At 43.0% G+C, this 15527-nt stretch overlaps 1 pseudogene; it reads left to right on the top strand.

Moving 5' to 3' along the window:
* Positions 1-2699: 2699 nt before the first annotated feature.
* LOC123443568 lies at positions 2700-14513 on the top strand (annotated as a pseudogene).
* The last annotated feature ends 1014 nt before the right edge of the window (positions 14514-15527 follow it).

Below are 15527 nucleotides of genomic sequence, written 5' to 3'. Positions count from 1 at the left end.
TCAGAATCGTAGTCCTTGTTTTTCTTCTTGGATTCTTTCTCCCATCAAGGACAATCAGCAATGAAGTGACCTACTTTCTTGCACTTGTGATAGGTTTCCTTCTTGTTGTCATGTGAAGACATTTCTCCGGACCTTTTGGAGTCACACCTTGAAGATTTTTCAAAGCGTTTGGAGTTGGCGAACTTCTAGAACTTCCTCACACGTAGAGCGTGTTCTTTGCCAATGTCTCTGGCACCATGGGAACTACATTCCGACGCATCTTCAAATAAAGATACTGCTTTTGCCTTCTCAGCATGAGAGCGGCCATAACTGGAACCATAGATTTCCCTCTTCTCAACTTGTTTGACCTCATGGATGTTCAGCCTCTCAAGAATATCAGTAGGATCCAATTCCCTCAAGTCAAGGCATTCTTGAATCATAAGGGTGAGAGTGTCAAAGGAACTATCAAGAGAACTCAATAGCTTCTTCACACCTTCATGCTTGGTGATATCGGTGGAACCGAGAGCATTAAACTCATTTAAGATACTTGTGAGTTGATCAAATGTGAGCTGGATATTTTTGTTGTGAAGCCTCTTGAAGCGGTTGAACAGGTTGCGAAGCACATCCACACGTGAGTCTCGCTGAGAAGAGACACCTTCATTGACCTTGGAAAGCCATTACTAGATTTGCTTCGCAGTGTCCAATGCACTTGTAAGTGCATCTAGTGACCCTTAGTGATTTTGGTGGTTTGAAGACTTATAGGTTAAGTATCTAATGTATTCATGAGTGTACACAGGATCTATAAGTCGCTGAGGAGTTTGAAATATTTGATGAATGTCGACCCCTTAAAATGTATATCTTCGGCTGAAGAAATTGGTCTGAAGCTGAAGAATTGAATCGCGAAGAAAAGGCGATGAAATTGATATTCCTCATCAAGATATTGAAAATGAGGAATTCGGTGTGTCCTGAAGAAAATCAATCTGAAGACTTTGAAGCATGAAGATTTATCTTTTCTGTTTTATTTTCTTCACACTTGAGTAATAGGAACACCGTACTGTTAAAGGGGGTCGAGGTAACACTTCGGAATGAATTTCCTCATGATGCTCAACCCAAGCCTAATCCTACCAAAAGCCTCAAGTGAGGAATATGAGAGACATGAGGACTCTCACAGTTGAGGGTCCCGACCATTACCGCAAGTCATGCCACATCACTGATCTTACCCACACCAACGGTTATATTATTTAAGGGCATTAATGTCAAATCATGTCGGGATGCTCCGAGGCTATAAATAGCCGCCCCCCACAACCATTAGCTGGCTGGCTGCTCCGTTGAAAACTGACACTTGTCATAAGGGCAACCCAAATTCCTGAGAGTCTTCGGGAGTAATTCATCAGTGAGGAAATACCCCAAACAGCAAACCTCAAACCGAAAACCAAGTGATTGAGCATCACTGAAGAAGTCGTTTCTGTGTGGGACTGAAGCCTTTTACCTTTCAGGACTGTGCATCCTCGAGACGGTTAGGCGTCATGGTCTAGAGCAATGCAGCAGTCAATTGTGCATCGCCAGGTGAACAAGTTTGTGAGGGTTTGGAAGTCTGCCCTGAAGACTTACCACGAGTGTTGAGCGAGGACTATGTGTTCTTAGCTCAAGGAGAATACGGTAGGGACTATGTGTCTCGGGACTGTGTGTCTTTTGGTTTCAATACCAAGCTGCTCCAAACCAGATGTACAACTGTCACAACTATTGGAACTGGGTCATCAACCACTGTCTTTGCTGTGAAACGGGTTCTATTTCTTCAACCCTTTCAATTCCTCACATTGTATGTTGAAGACTTCCATTGTCATTGTTTGAAAAATTTGCTGAAGACTTTCTCTGAAATTCCTCAACCCCAAATTCTTCACACAAGTTATTCTTCACCCGTTGTCTCTATGCCTGTATTCTGTGCAAACTGATGTTCATATTCTTCACCTTGAAAAACTGTTGTAGTGATACTTTGCACTCCTGATCCGTTGTTGTTTCCGCTGCAAGTTAGTCATCAGTTTGGAATTTCCTCAAAAGGAATTTCCTTAGTGATGAAATTCTAAAAATCTCCTATTCACCCCCCTCTAGTCGATATAACGCACTTTCAATTGGTATCAGAGCAAGGTACTCCCTTGTTCTGTGTGATTTTGGTTTAACCACCTGGAGTTTTAGTTATGTCGACTGCAGGCATGACCAAGGTTACTGCAGGATGTCCTACTTTCGAAGGAAAGGACTTTCCCTTCTGGAAGACCAAGATGGAGATGCATCTAGAAGCTATTGACAATGATCTCTGGTATATTGTGGAACATGGCGTCCCTATCGTCACTGCTATTGTCTCTGCCGCTGTTGTGAAGAAATTCAAGCAACTTGATTCTCAAGCAAAGAATATCATCTGTGGCCATCTGAGCAAAGGTCAGTATGGCAGAGTGAGTGCTTTGGGCTCAACAAAACTTATCTGGGAAAGGCTGTCCAAAGTTAATGAAGAAGTATCAACCCAGCGTGATTCTCGTGTTGATGTTCTTCGCAATCTCTTCAGTCGCTTCAAGAGGCTTGACAATGAAAGATGCCAAGATACCTTTGATCGCCTCACTGACATATCAAATGAACTGCAAGCACTGGGAGCTCGAGAGATTACTAATCATGAAGTTGTGAAGAAACTGCTAAGATCTTTGGATTCTTCAATTGATACTTTAGTTCTGATGATTCAAGAAAGACCAGACTACAAGATGCTTGATCCTGCTGATATACTCGAAAGACTCAATACTCATGAATTCCAACAAGAGGAAAAGAGAGATCTATATGGACCAAGCTATTCTCGACCTCGTGCACTGAAAGCCAAAGCAATTTCCTCGTCGGAAGAAGAAGACTCGGAAGGTAGCATTGGTGATCCTGAAGAATTTGGACAGGAGCTTGCAATGCTCCTGAGGAAATTCCAAAAGTTTACGAGACGTGGCCAGCTTGGTAAATCTTCAAGACGAGATATAAGGAAATCAGAATCTTCATCTGAGGACTACAAGAAAAGAACCTGCCACAAATTCAAGAAGTCAGGTCACTACATTGCTGATTGTCCTCGTTGGGGAAAGGAATCAAAGAAGAAGAAATATGTCACACCCTGTTTTTGCTATCACTTGTCTGTATAGTGAAATTCTGAGCTTGTTAAAACTTTTTCAAAACTAGTGTTGTGAGTGCCATGATTGACATTGTATGCTTGTATGCTTGATTATGTGAGGATTTAAAACCCTAAATTCTTTTGGTATTATACTGATTTCCAAAAAACTTTGCTTATTTCTGATCAAGGAAAAACCTACCTTAAGTTGCACTACATGTCCTTGATAGCAAGCAGTGCTTCTACTCATATTTGGCAATCTGATTTTAACCTACCTTTTTATTTCAAAACCACAAAAATAATTATTTTTGTGATTATTTTCCTAATTAAATAACATGTCCATTTTTAGGCCAGAATTGGTATTCCAACATGGAAAAATACTTTTCTGCCTGAGAAAAATATGATTAAATTTGGAGATGATCAGAAGGACATATATTTTCCATACATCGGATTTCAAACCCCATTTTGTGTTATATTTTTTGAATAAAACTATGAAAGCTATTTCTGTCTGTTTTGGTAGTTTGAAATATTTCCAAAGGAAATATTCTCAATAAATTCCTAGAAAATTCCAGTGTTATCCCTAAGCCTTGTTTGGTGTCCACATAAAGTTTCACCTTGATCAAAGGTGAATAAGGACCCCAAATAACCCTAAAACCATGTCTATCCAGAATCAAGTTAGAGCAACTCTACATAGCAAAGTTTGTCCAATGATGCTAAAACTTTGCAGGAGTGCCTAATTCCTCAAATGAGTGTTCCACACCAAAAATGGGATTTGTGGGACTTAGTTTGCCCACACTCCCTTTGGAAGGGACATATCTGGTCATATTGGAGTATTTTCAAACTTGTCCTTTGGGGCTCAAATTTGGTGAAACTCCATGGTTTACCACCAAACCCAAACCTCTTAAGTTGCAGCACCAGTGGTGGGGTGCAACCCCCTTAAGCCACGGTCGAACACCTTCTAACAGATAGGAAAAAGCCGCCTTAGCCACAGCTAAACAAAACCCCTTTGCTTCAAACTTATAGATTAAGTAGCCAGCACCTGTGTCTAACCCCAGTCAACGGGCCCCTCACTGGTTCAAAGTGGAAAGGCCAAAAACCCCAATTTAGATCTCAGTTCATGACTGACAACACCAGTATTTCTTGCCTCCCTTGACCAGCCGAAGCTCCCACAAGAACCAAACGGCTAGCCACACCCCCAGTCAGTGCCAGGACATGCTAGACATGTCCAAAGTGCCTCAGAGCGCACCAACATGCTGTGGCATGCCAAAACTTTGCTCTGGGCGCGCTACAGGGAGTCACCGAGGTGGGGGCGACGCCCTCGGCCAGTTCCAGCCTCCCCCGAGATGTCCAACCTCTTCCCCGACAACCCTTTTGTATCGAGCAAGCCTTAGGGGCCCTCCTCTCCCGCGCTAGAGCTCGCGCGACACGTGCCCCCGCGCACCAGAACCGGCCAAGGTTGCGCGGCCACGAATGCTCGACTTCCCTCTCTTTCCCTCTGCTACAGATGGTTCGGGCAGTCCAAAACCACGTCCTGAGACCGTGGTTTCGACCCCAGCCTCTCTCTGCACCCCATGCGCGCCACGGTGAGTCACGGGCGCTCCCGAATCTGCTCACCATCGCGAGCCTATAAATAGCCCTCCCCCTCGCTCCAGCACCTCTCAGATAGCTTCACCACGATCACTAGTACCTCCCTAGCCACCCCAGCAACCCAACAGAGCCCTGGTGCTCGAGATCGACCGAGGCCCCTCCGCCTCGGAGCTCCGGTCGATATCCGGCTACATGACGGCTCCTGCACCCCTCGACCCACCAAACTAACCCTCTCGATCCCAAGAAGCTTTCCCCCAACTCGCCCGAGCTTTTCCGTGTCTCTAGCCACCCCCTCGACCACCTCCCAAAACTCCTCCGCCACGGCCTCCTCGTCGCCGGTGAACCCCTGCCTCCCCGTCGTTGTTCCGACCACCAGCAGGTAGGCGACAGTGAGGCGAACCCATTTCAGTGCTCATTGGGACATGAGCGCGTCGGCAACCTCGTCGGCGTCCTCCTCCTCCTCTCTGGCCAGAGGTAGAAGACGACCCCGACAGGTGTGCCCCACCTGTCAGTGGCCCAGCCTCCTGCTACTGCCACAACATACCTTCCCTGGTACAGCTACGCCTAAGGGACTTCCTAGGCAAATATCCAAAGGATTCCCCCGTGGCCTTGGAGCCTTGCGTTGGTGTTCCCTCGAAGCGGAAAGGGTGATGTAGCACAGCGGCGGTAAGTATTTCCCTCAGTTTTGAGAACCAAGGTATCGATCTTGTGAAGGAGTATCACAAGTGCCTGCACAAACACAAAGAGCTTGCTCCCAACGCTCAGAAGGGGTTGTCAATCCCTTATAGATTGTTTGCCAAGTGAGAACTGAAAGCAACAAAGTAACAAAGCAAAGTAAAAGCGTAGGTGTAAACGATGGGTGTGAATAGACCCGGGGGCCGTAGTGTTTACTAGTGGCTTCTCTCATGAAAGCAAGTAGACGGTGGGTGAACGAATTACTGTCGAGCAATTGATAGAACCGCGCAAAGTCGTGACGTCATCTATGGCAACGATTATATCTATAGGCATCACGTCCAAAACAAGTAGACTGATACTTTCTGCATCTACTACTATTAGTCCACACGTCGACCGCTATCCAGCATGCATCTAGTGTACTAAGTCCAAAAGAACAGAGTAATGCCTTAAGCAAGATGACATGATGTAGATGGACAATCTCATATCTACGACAAAGCCCACCTTGTTACCCTTGATGGCAACTACACGATGTGTGCCTTGCTACCCGTACTGTCACTGGGAAAGGTCACCACACGGTAAGAACCCAAAACCAAGCAATTCTCCCATTGCAAGAATCATAGATCTAGTTGGCCAAACAAAACCCAAGACTCGGAGACACTTACAAGGATATCAAATCATGCAAATTAGAAATCAGCAAAGACTCAAATATATATCATAGATAATCTGATCACAAATCCACTATTCATCGGATCTCGACAAACACACCACCAAAGAGGATTACATCGGATAGATATCCATGAAGATCATGGAGAACTTTGTATTGAAGATCCAAGAGAGAGAAGAAGCCATCTAGCTACTAACTACGGACCCGTAGGTCTGAAGTGAACTACTCACGAGTCATTGGAGGGGCGGTGATGTTGATGAAGAAGCCCTCCAACTCCAAAGTCCCCTCCGCCAGGGCACCGGGAAGGGTCTCCAGATGAGATCTCGCGAAAACAGGAACTTGCGGCGGCGGAACTCCCGGTCTTTGTTTCTTTTTGGAGGTTTCTGAATTTATAGGACCATACGGCAGTGGAGGTGCATCAAGTGGGCCCCCGAGGGGCCCACAAGCTTGGTTGGCGCGACCTAGGGGGGTCGCGGCGATAGGGCTTGTGGAGCCCTCGTGACCCCCCTCCGGTATCTTTTTCTTCCGGTATTTTTGATATTTTCCTGAAAAAATCACCGCGAAAGAATTATTCCGTTTGGACTCCGTTCCAAAATCAGATCTGAAAAGAGTCAAAAACACAGAAAAACAGGAACTGGTGCTTGGCACTGAGTTAATAAGTTAGTGCCAAAAAAGATATAAAAGGTAAACAAAACATCCAAAGTTGACAAGATAACAGCGTGAAACCATCAAAAATTATAGATACGTTTGAGACATATCAAGCATCCCCAAGCTTAACTCCTGCTCGTCCTCGAGTAGGGAAATGATAAAGAATGAAATTTTGATGCTTTCATGCTACCTAGCATAGATGTCCTTTGTAACTCCTCTTATGTGACGTGAATCTTTAGATCCATTAGATTCAAAACAATAGTTTGCTATTGACGTGGAAACAATAATACTTCAAGCAAACTAGCAAAGTAATCATGAACTTTCAAAATAACAAGGCCAAAAGAAAGTTATCCCTACAAAATCATATAGTCTGGCTATGCTCTATCATCATTGCACAAAGAATTTAAATCATGCACAACCCCGATATTGGCCAAGTAATTGTTTTCACACCTTTACTTTCTCAAACTTTTTCAACTCTCACGCAATACATGAGCGTGAGTCATGGTTTTTTCACTATAAGTGGTGTGGAGTGTGGTGGAGGATGCAAGACAAACAAGGAGAAGATGATCACATTAACTAGGCATATCAATGTGCTGTGGAGATGCTCATCAATAGATATCAATGTGAATGAGTAGGGATTGCCATACAAATGATGCACTAGAGCTAAGAGTATGTGAAAGCTCTTAAAGAAAACTAGTGGGTGTGCATCCAACTTGCTTGCTCACGAAGACCTAAGGCAATTTTGAGGAAGCCTATCATTGGAATATACAAGCCAAGTTATATAATGAAAATTTCCCACTAGCTATATGGTGGTGACAAAAACGAGAGACTCTCAATCATGAAGATCATGGTGCTTAATATGCACAAGTGTGGAAAAATGGTAGCATTGTCCCTTCTCACTTCTTCTCTCATTTTTTTTGAATGGGCTCTTTGGCCTCTTTTTTTTGGTGGGCATCTTTGGTCTCTTTTATTTCTCACATGGGAAAATGCTCCATCAATGATGATCATCACACTTACAACTCCAAACTTAGAACAATGATGACTCTATATGGAATGCCTTCGGTAGTGTACCGTGACAATGACCTAGCATGGCATAGACATAAATGGAAACATCATGCTAGCTATCTTACGATCATGCAATGGCAATGTAGACGTGGTGGCACATGTGATGGTGGTAGTTGCATGGCAATATATCTCGGAATGACTTTGCAAAAGCCATAGTAGGTAGGTATGGTGGCTGTTTTGAGGGAGGCTAATGGTGGGTTTTGTGCACCGGCGAAAGTTGCACGACACTAAAGAAGATAGTGATGGTGGAAGGTGAAAGGGAATCTAAACCATGGACTCAACATTAGTCATGAAGAACTCATATACTTGTTGCAAAAGTTTTATTAGTAACCGAAACAAAGGATTCAACGCATACTCCTAGGAGAATGGTTGGTAGGTATAAACCATCGCGCGATCCCGACCGCCACACAAAGGATGACAATCAATATACTAATCATGCTCAGACTTCATCACATAGCGGTTAACCATACGTGCATGCTACGGGAATCACTAACTTCAACACAAGTATTTCTAGATCCACAACACCTTACTAGCATGACTTCAATATTACCAAGACCACAACTCAAAACTAATTGAGATGAATCAAACTTCTCTAACTATTCAATGCACATGAAGGTGGAAGTTTTCGTATCCCTTTGGATAACTACCCCTTTTGAGACTACTTTCAAAGCATAGATCACCTACCAAGCCACGCACCGCTGTGCTCTAAAAGATATAAGTGAAGCACATAGAGCAAAAGTATCTAGCTCAAAAGATACAAGTGAAGCACATGTGAGCTGAATTGTCTACCAAAAGATATAAGTGAAGCTCGACAAAATCACGGTGAGTGCATGTCTCTATCTCTAGGTGTGCAGCAAGGATGATTGTGACACAACAAAAATAAAATACTCCTGCGATACAAGTCGCTCCAAGCAAAAACACATAACATGTGGTGAATAAAAATATAGCCCCAAGTAACGTTACTGATGGATTGAAGAAGAGAGAGGGGATGCCTTCCCGGGACATCCCCAAGCTTAGGCTTTTACAACACCCTTGAATCTCTTGGGGTGCCTTGGGCATCCCCAAGCTTGAGCTATTGCCACTCTTTATCTCTTTGTCCATAAGAACTTCACCCAAAACTTGAAAACTTCACAACACGAAACTTAAACAGAAACTCGTGATAACATTAGTATAAGAAAGCAAACCACCACTTCCTTAGGTACTATAGCAAACTTAAATTCTACTTATGCTGATGTTGGTTTACTGTATTTTGAATCTTCGATGGCTAATACCCCCTGATACTATCCATATTTCATCAAAATAAGCAACCAACACAACAAAAACAGAATCTGTTAACAGTAGACCGGTCTGTAGCAATCTGTATACTTCGTATACTTCTGTTACTTCAAAAATTCTGAAAACTTACGACAGTCTGAAGAAGTTGCGTAGCAATCAGCACCAAAACGAATAAACTCAAAAGCTCTTACAGAAAAAAAATGAAAATTCTTTTCGTGAGCAGAAATTTTCTGTCTTTTCCAGCATGACCAAACGATCATCCCCAAGACTAATCATAACGGTTTTGCTTGGCACAAACGCAAAAACAAACACAAAATACACAATCATAAGAATTATGAATGTGTGGAATACACAAAACAGAAAGAAAAAGATAGATTTATTGGGTTGCCTCCCAACAAGCGCTATTGTTTAACGCCCTTAGCTAGGCATTCATAATTCAATGATGCTCACACAAAAGACAAGAATTGAAGCACAACGAGAGCATCATAAAGCATGTGAAAATCACATCTAAGTCTAACATACTTCCTATGCATAGGCATTTTATAGGAAAACAGATTGTCAAGACAACCAATAGTTACCATATGCAAGGAAGAAGAAAGAGACAATAGCAATCTCAACTTAACGAGAGGTGATTTAGTGATATGAAAGTTTCTACCACCATATTTTTCTCTCTCATAATAATTACATGTGGGATCATATTCGAATTCGACAATGTAACTATCACATAGGATATTCTTTTCATGATTCACATGCATGCAAAGTTGACGCTCTTCAAAAATAGTGGGATTATCATCAACTAAAGTCATGACTTCTCCAAACCAACTTTCAATAATATTGAAAATATCATATTCATCATGAGGCTTAAACAAATTTTCAAGATCATAAGAAAAATCATCGCCCCACTCATGATCATTGCAACAAGTAGTGGACAAAGCAAAACTAGCATCCTCGAGCTTAGGGTTTTGCATATTTTTAGCATGATTGTCACTAATATAATTTATAGTGAAACCATTGCAATCATGCTTTTCATCCAAGGAGCCCTCGTGAATCACTTCATAAATTTCTTCCTCACAATTTTCAGATTCACGCATCTCAAGCAAAACTCCATAAAGATAGTCAAGTGCACTCAACTCACTAGCAATTGGATCAACATAATTGGATCTCTTAAAGAGATTAGCAAGTGGATGAAGATCCATATCACTAGATTTTCAGCAAGCGAAGATGCAAGCATATTGAAGGCACATGGAACACATGCGAACAAAAAGCAAGCGAGAGAAAAGGGCGAACGAAAAAGGCAAACGAAAAAAAGGCAAAGGAGAAAGGCAAATGAAAACGGCAAATGTGAAGTGGGGGAGAGGAAAACGAGAGGCAACTCGCAAAAAAGTAAACGCAGGAGATGAGTTTGTGAGACCTACTTGGATAGATCTCTCCTTCCCCGGCAACGGCGCCAGAAATTTTTCTTGCTATAGTGACAACAGACCTTCCCTCGTACGGCGCCAGGAATCCTGCTGCAGCGGCTACGCATTAGGGACTTCCTAGGCAAATATGCAAAGGATTCCCCCGTGGCCTGGTGTTCCCTCGAAGCGGAAAGGGTGATGTAGCACAGTGGCGGTAAGTATTTCCCTCAGTTTTGAGAACCAAGGTATCGATCCAGTGAAGGAGTATCACAAGTGCCTGCACAAACACAAAGAGCTTGCTCCCAACGCTATGAAGGGGTTGTCAATCCCTTATAGATTGTTTGCCAAGTGAGAACTGAAAGCAACAAAGTAACAAAGCAAAGTAAAAGCGAAGGTGTAAACGATGGGTGTGAATAGACCCGGGGGCCGTAGTGTTTACTAGTGGCTTCTCTCATGAAAGCAAGTAGACGGTGGGTGAACGAATTACTGTCGAGCAATTGATAGAACCGCGCAAAGTCGTGACGTCATCTATGGCAATGATTATATCTATAGGCATCACGTCCAAAACAAGTAGACCGATACTTTCTGCATCTACTACTATTACTCCACACGTCGATCGCTATCCAGCATGCATCTAGTGTATTAAGTCCAAAAGAACAGAGTAATGCCTTAAGCAAGATGACATGATGTAGATGGACAATCTCATATCTATGACAAAGCCCACCTTGTTACCCTTGACGGCAACTACACGACGTGTGCCTTGCTACCCCTACTGTCACTGGGAAAGGTCACCACATGGTAAGAGCCCAAAACCAAGCACTTCTCACATTGCAAGAATCATAGATCTAGTTGGCCAAACAAAACACAATACTCGGAGAGACTTACAAGGATATCAAATCATGCAAATTACAAATCAGCAACGACTCAAATATATATCATAGATAATCAGATCACAAATCCACAATTCATCGGATCTCGACAAACACACCGCCAAAGAGGATTACATCGGATAGATCTCCATGAAGATCGTGGAGAACTTTGTATTGAAGATCCAAGAGATAGAAGAAGCCATCTAGCTACTAACTACGGACCCGTAGGTCTGAAGTGAACTACTCATGAGTCATTGGAGGGGCGATGATGTTGATGAAGAGGCCCTCCAACTCCAAAGTCCCCTCCGCCAGGGCACCGGGAAGGGTCTCCAGATGAGATCTCACGGAAACAGAAACTTGCGGCGGCGGAACTCTCGATCTTTGTTTCTTTCTGGAGGTTTCTGAATTCATAGGACCATATGGTGGTGGAGTTGCATCAAGTGGGCCCCCGAGGGGCCCACAAGCTTGCTTGGTGCGACCTAGGGGGGTGCGGTGACAGGGTATGTGGCGCCCTCATGACCCCCCTCCGGTATCTTTTTCTTCCAATATTTTTGTTATTTTCCTGAAAAAATCACCGCAAAAGAATTATTCCGTTTGGACTCCGTTCCAAAATCAGATCTGAAAAGAGTCAAAAATACAGAAAAAACAGGAAGTGGCGCTTGGCAGTAAGTTAATAAGTTAGTCCCAAAAAAGATATAAAAGGTAAACAAAACATCCAAAGTTGACAAGATAACAGCGTGAAACCATCAAAAATTATAGATACGTTTGAGACGTATCACCTCCTCCCCCGCGCTGACCTCAGCCGCTGACCGTAGGGCCCCGCGTGTTAGGTTCAAACGTGATGGCGTGCGCGCCTGTGCAGGCTGTTGACTGGCCATGGGCCAGCCTAACTCTGGGCCGAGCCAGGCCGGGAGTTAGCGGGTTGTTCTTTTATTTTTAAACCCTACTTTCTAAGATTTTTATAAAAACATTTAACCAGTGTAAAAATATGATTCTTCCACTGTTATTCTTCTAAAAATGTGTAGTATTTAATAATATGTTTGGATGAATTTCCCAACAACTATTCTATTTTACATTAATAAAAAGGACTAAATTGAAATAGTTTTGCTTCTGTTTGGTTGATTTCAAAAATATTCCTTCAAGGAAAACTAAGGAAAATATTTTTAAAATGATACCTTAGATTTATCTGTAATAAAGAGCATTTTTAAATGACTTTGTGGTCTGTTTCTGTGTGAGCTATTTCTTATTTATTGTTTTATCGACGATAGAAAATCCGTGTGACGAGGGAATCGAAGCGGAAGACCTCGAAGAGCCCGGATACTTAGCTGACCAAGGCAAGCAGCCCTTTGACCATGACTGATCATATGTTACTTTGCATGTTAAAATACCAAGTATTCTCGTTGCATATGATCATAAGTGTCGGTAATCATTTGACATGATTTTACCGAAGGCTCCCCCGGAGCACATGCATTGAGCTTGACCCTACCCCTTGAGGGTCATGCTAATACCATGTTGACAAGTAAATATATAAGTAGTATTATCATGAGCATGTTCTTGACATAAAGCAAGAGTTTACTAAAACCCCGTCGGGTGCCACTAATGCCCGAGGGTGATGATGAGTTAGGTGGTCACTTTGGGTGAAGTGATGCACCCAGTATTTGTGTGAGTATGGTTTCGGAAATGGGATTAGATTTATGACGCGTCGACCGTCCCAACCTTACCACTACGACCACGTTACCCCTTGTGGGATGAGGCTATGTTAATTACTCTGGTCGGTGCTAGCAAAGAGCCACATTACTAGTGGCGGGAGTGATGTGTGGTCACTCTCATGATGGGGTCATGCCGGGTAGGACGGCTATGCCATTTTTATGAGTTCCAGTCACACCGTTGGTCCCCGCATGGTTGGTACTGTCCAGAGTTGGTGCTCGTAAGACGTACAACATGTGGGCTGGGTACCAATCGAGTGGACCTCTTTGTCTAGTATTGTCAGGGGAAAGGCATTGATCGGGTACTTACCTCGGGTATGTCATATACCGCGAGTCGTGGATGACACAGAAGTTTCCCGGATCTCGTGGGTCCAGCGTACTACCTCTGCAGCGTGTAAACTATTCGAATAGCCGTGTCCACAGTCAAGGACAGTTGGGTAATCCTGCTTAAACTACGTCCAGTTATTTCCGCATAAACCAAGTGTGTGTGTGTGTGGTGTTGAGAAAGGTGTTGCTATGATAGCAATGATATGACCAAGTTCGGTGACTTGGCATATAGGGTGAACCCAGATGGTTTAGCCCTCGACAGATATATTGATATATGTAACCTGTTCTTCAAGAGTAATTATTTAACTTGATGCATATTCATGATCATTCCACCCAGATGAGTTACACCTAAGATGCATGATATTGGTATCCTTCACTTTCATTGATTATATCATGGGATGTTTGCGAGTACATTCCAAGTACTCATTGGCTTGCCACTGGTTATGTTATTGAACAGACATGGAAGGACCGGAGTTGGAGATGAGTACGTCTTCAGAGACGCCCGTGCGAACTAGGACGCTTCCGAGTCAGAATGCATGTCGGTGTAGGCTTGATGGCATGGGCACCCGCTTAGCCCTATGTTTTCCGCTACTAGTGTATCTGAGTGATTTGTCCTTAGGCCCTGTCTTGTGAAATTGACCCTTCGGTCATGCATTGTAATAATCGATACTTGGATGTAAGACTCTTTTAATCGGTATCTGTGTTCGGTGAGCATTGATCTTTGGGATCACTGAGCATGGCAATCACGACTAGTAAGTCGGGGTCCCCACAAAATACAAGGATGAAAGTTCTGATGACTTGGAGAAAAAGAAGAAATCTTCAAAATCCTCATCCTCAAAGTCCTCATCCCACAAGAAGACTAGTTTCAGAAAGGCTCGAGCACTTATTGGCAAGGAAATGGATTTTGAGGAAGAATCCGAGGAATGTGATGAAGAGGAGGGTTCTGATGAAGACTCGGAATCTGGATAGGCTAGCCTTGCACTTGCAACCACATTCGTCAGCAAGTCAATCTTCAACCTTGAAGAAAATGATAACACCATCCACACTGATCACTAAGCTGATGACTTCACTCCAACCTATTGCTTAATGGAAAAAGGTTCAAAGGTACCGAATGATGCTTCCTCTTCTGATTCAAGTGACTGTGAACCTGATGATTATAAAAAACCCAGTTACAGCAAACTTGCTATCATTGCTACTAAACAACAAACTGCCCTAGAAAAGCTTCAGAAACTGCTAGACAGAAGTGATGATATGTTGAATGATGAAATGAATCTAACTCAAATCCTCACTAAAGATATGAAAAGTCTTCAGTTCAGATTTGATAATCTTCAAGATCGTCATGTTACACTCCTCGCTGATCATGAGAAACTTTCCTATGAATTTCTTCAAAGGAAACTTGATCTTGAGAAGCTGAGGGTTTCTCATGATGATCTTCGTATTGAAAATGATTCATTACTAGCTCAACAGATTAGTGCTGCTCACGCTGAATTCATTCCTCCATGTCTTAAATGCATCGAACATGAAACTGCTAATTCTTCACCAGAATCATCAAATGCTTCTATTGCTACAAATTCTTCAACTGCTCCTGTAGTGTCAAATTCCTCACTTGAGGAAACCACAAATATCACTAATGAAAATGCAGGGCTGAAGGAATTGTATGTGGTAGGCATATACATAAGTCTCAAAGGACACCAAACCCTTTGTCATGTGCTCAAAAAGCAGATCTTGAACAGGAACCCGAGGAAAGAAGGAATTGTCTTTGAGAGGAAATTGAATGCTGATGGATCATACTGGAAACCTGAGCAGTATCCCAAAACCTCATGGGTTGCTGCTAAAGGGCCTCCTTTTGATCCATCCAATCTAATAGGCTTTGCATGTGAATTGTCCTATTCCTCAGATGAGTCATTTCACTCCAACTATAAACTGTTCAAAAATCAATCTGGTGAAGTATTTTCTCGATATGTTGGAACTAACTGCAGGAATGGGCCTCCCCTGAGGAAAATCTGGATTCCCAAAAGTTGCCTTGAAAATCTTCAGGTGAATGTCCTCATGACACCACCTATGAAGAATTTGAACCCTTGATCAAATTCCTCAGGAGGACCGAAGTCTTCAAGAGGATCAAAATCCTCAACTGGTCAAAACTATGCTCGTACCCGTGCTAATGTTTCTAACATGAAGGGAAATTACAAGGAATATGAATATGAGCGT

The sequence above is a fragment of the Hordeum vulgare genome, chromosome 3H, assembly GCF_904849725.1.
Source record: "Hordeum vulgare subsp. vulgare chromosome 3H, MorexV3_pseudomolecules_assembly, whole genome shotgun sequence".
NCBI classification, from domain to species: Eukaryota; Viridiplantae; Streptophyta; class Magnoliopsida; order Poales; family Poaceae; genus Hordeum; species Hordeum vulgare.
The sequence above is the reverse complement of the archived record's forward strand: the minus strand, read 5'-3'. Positions and strand labels throughout refer to the sequence as shown.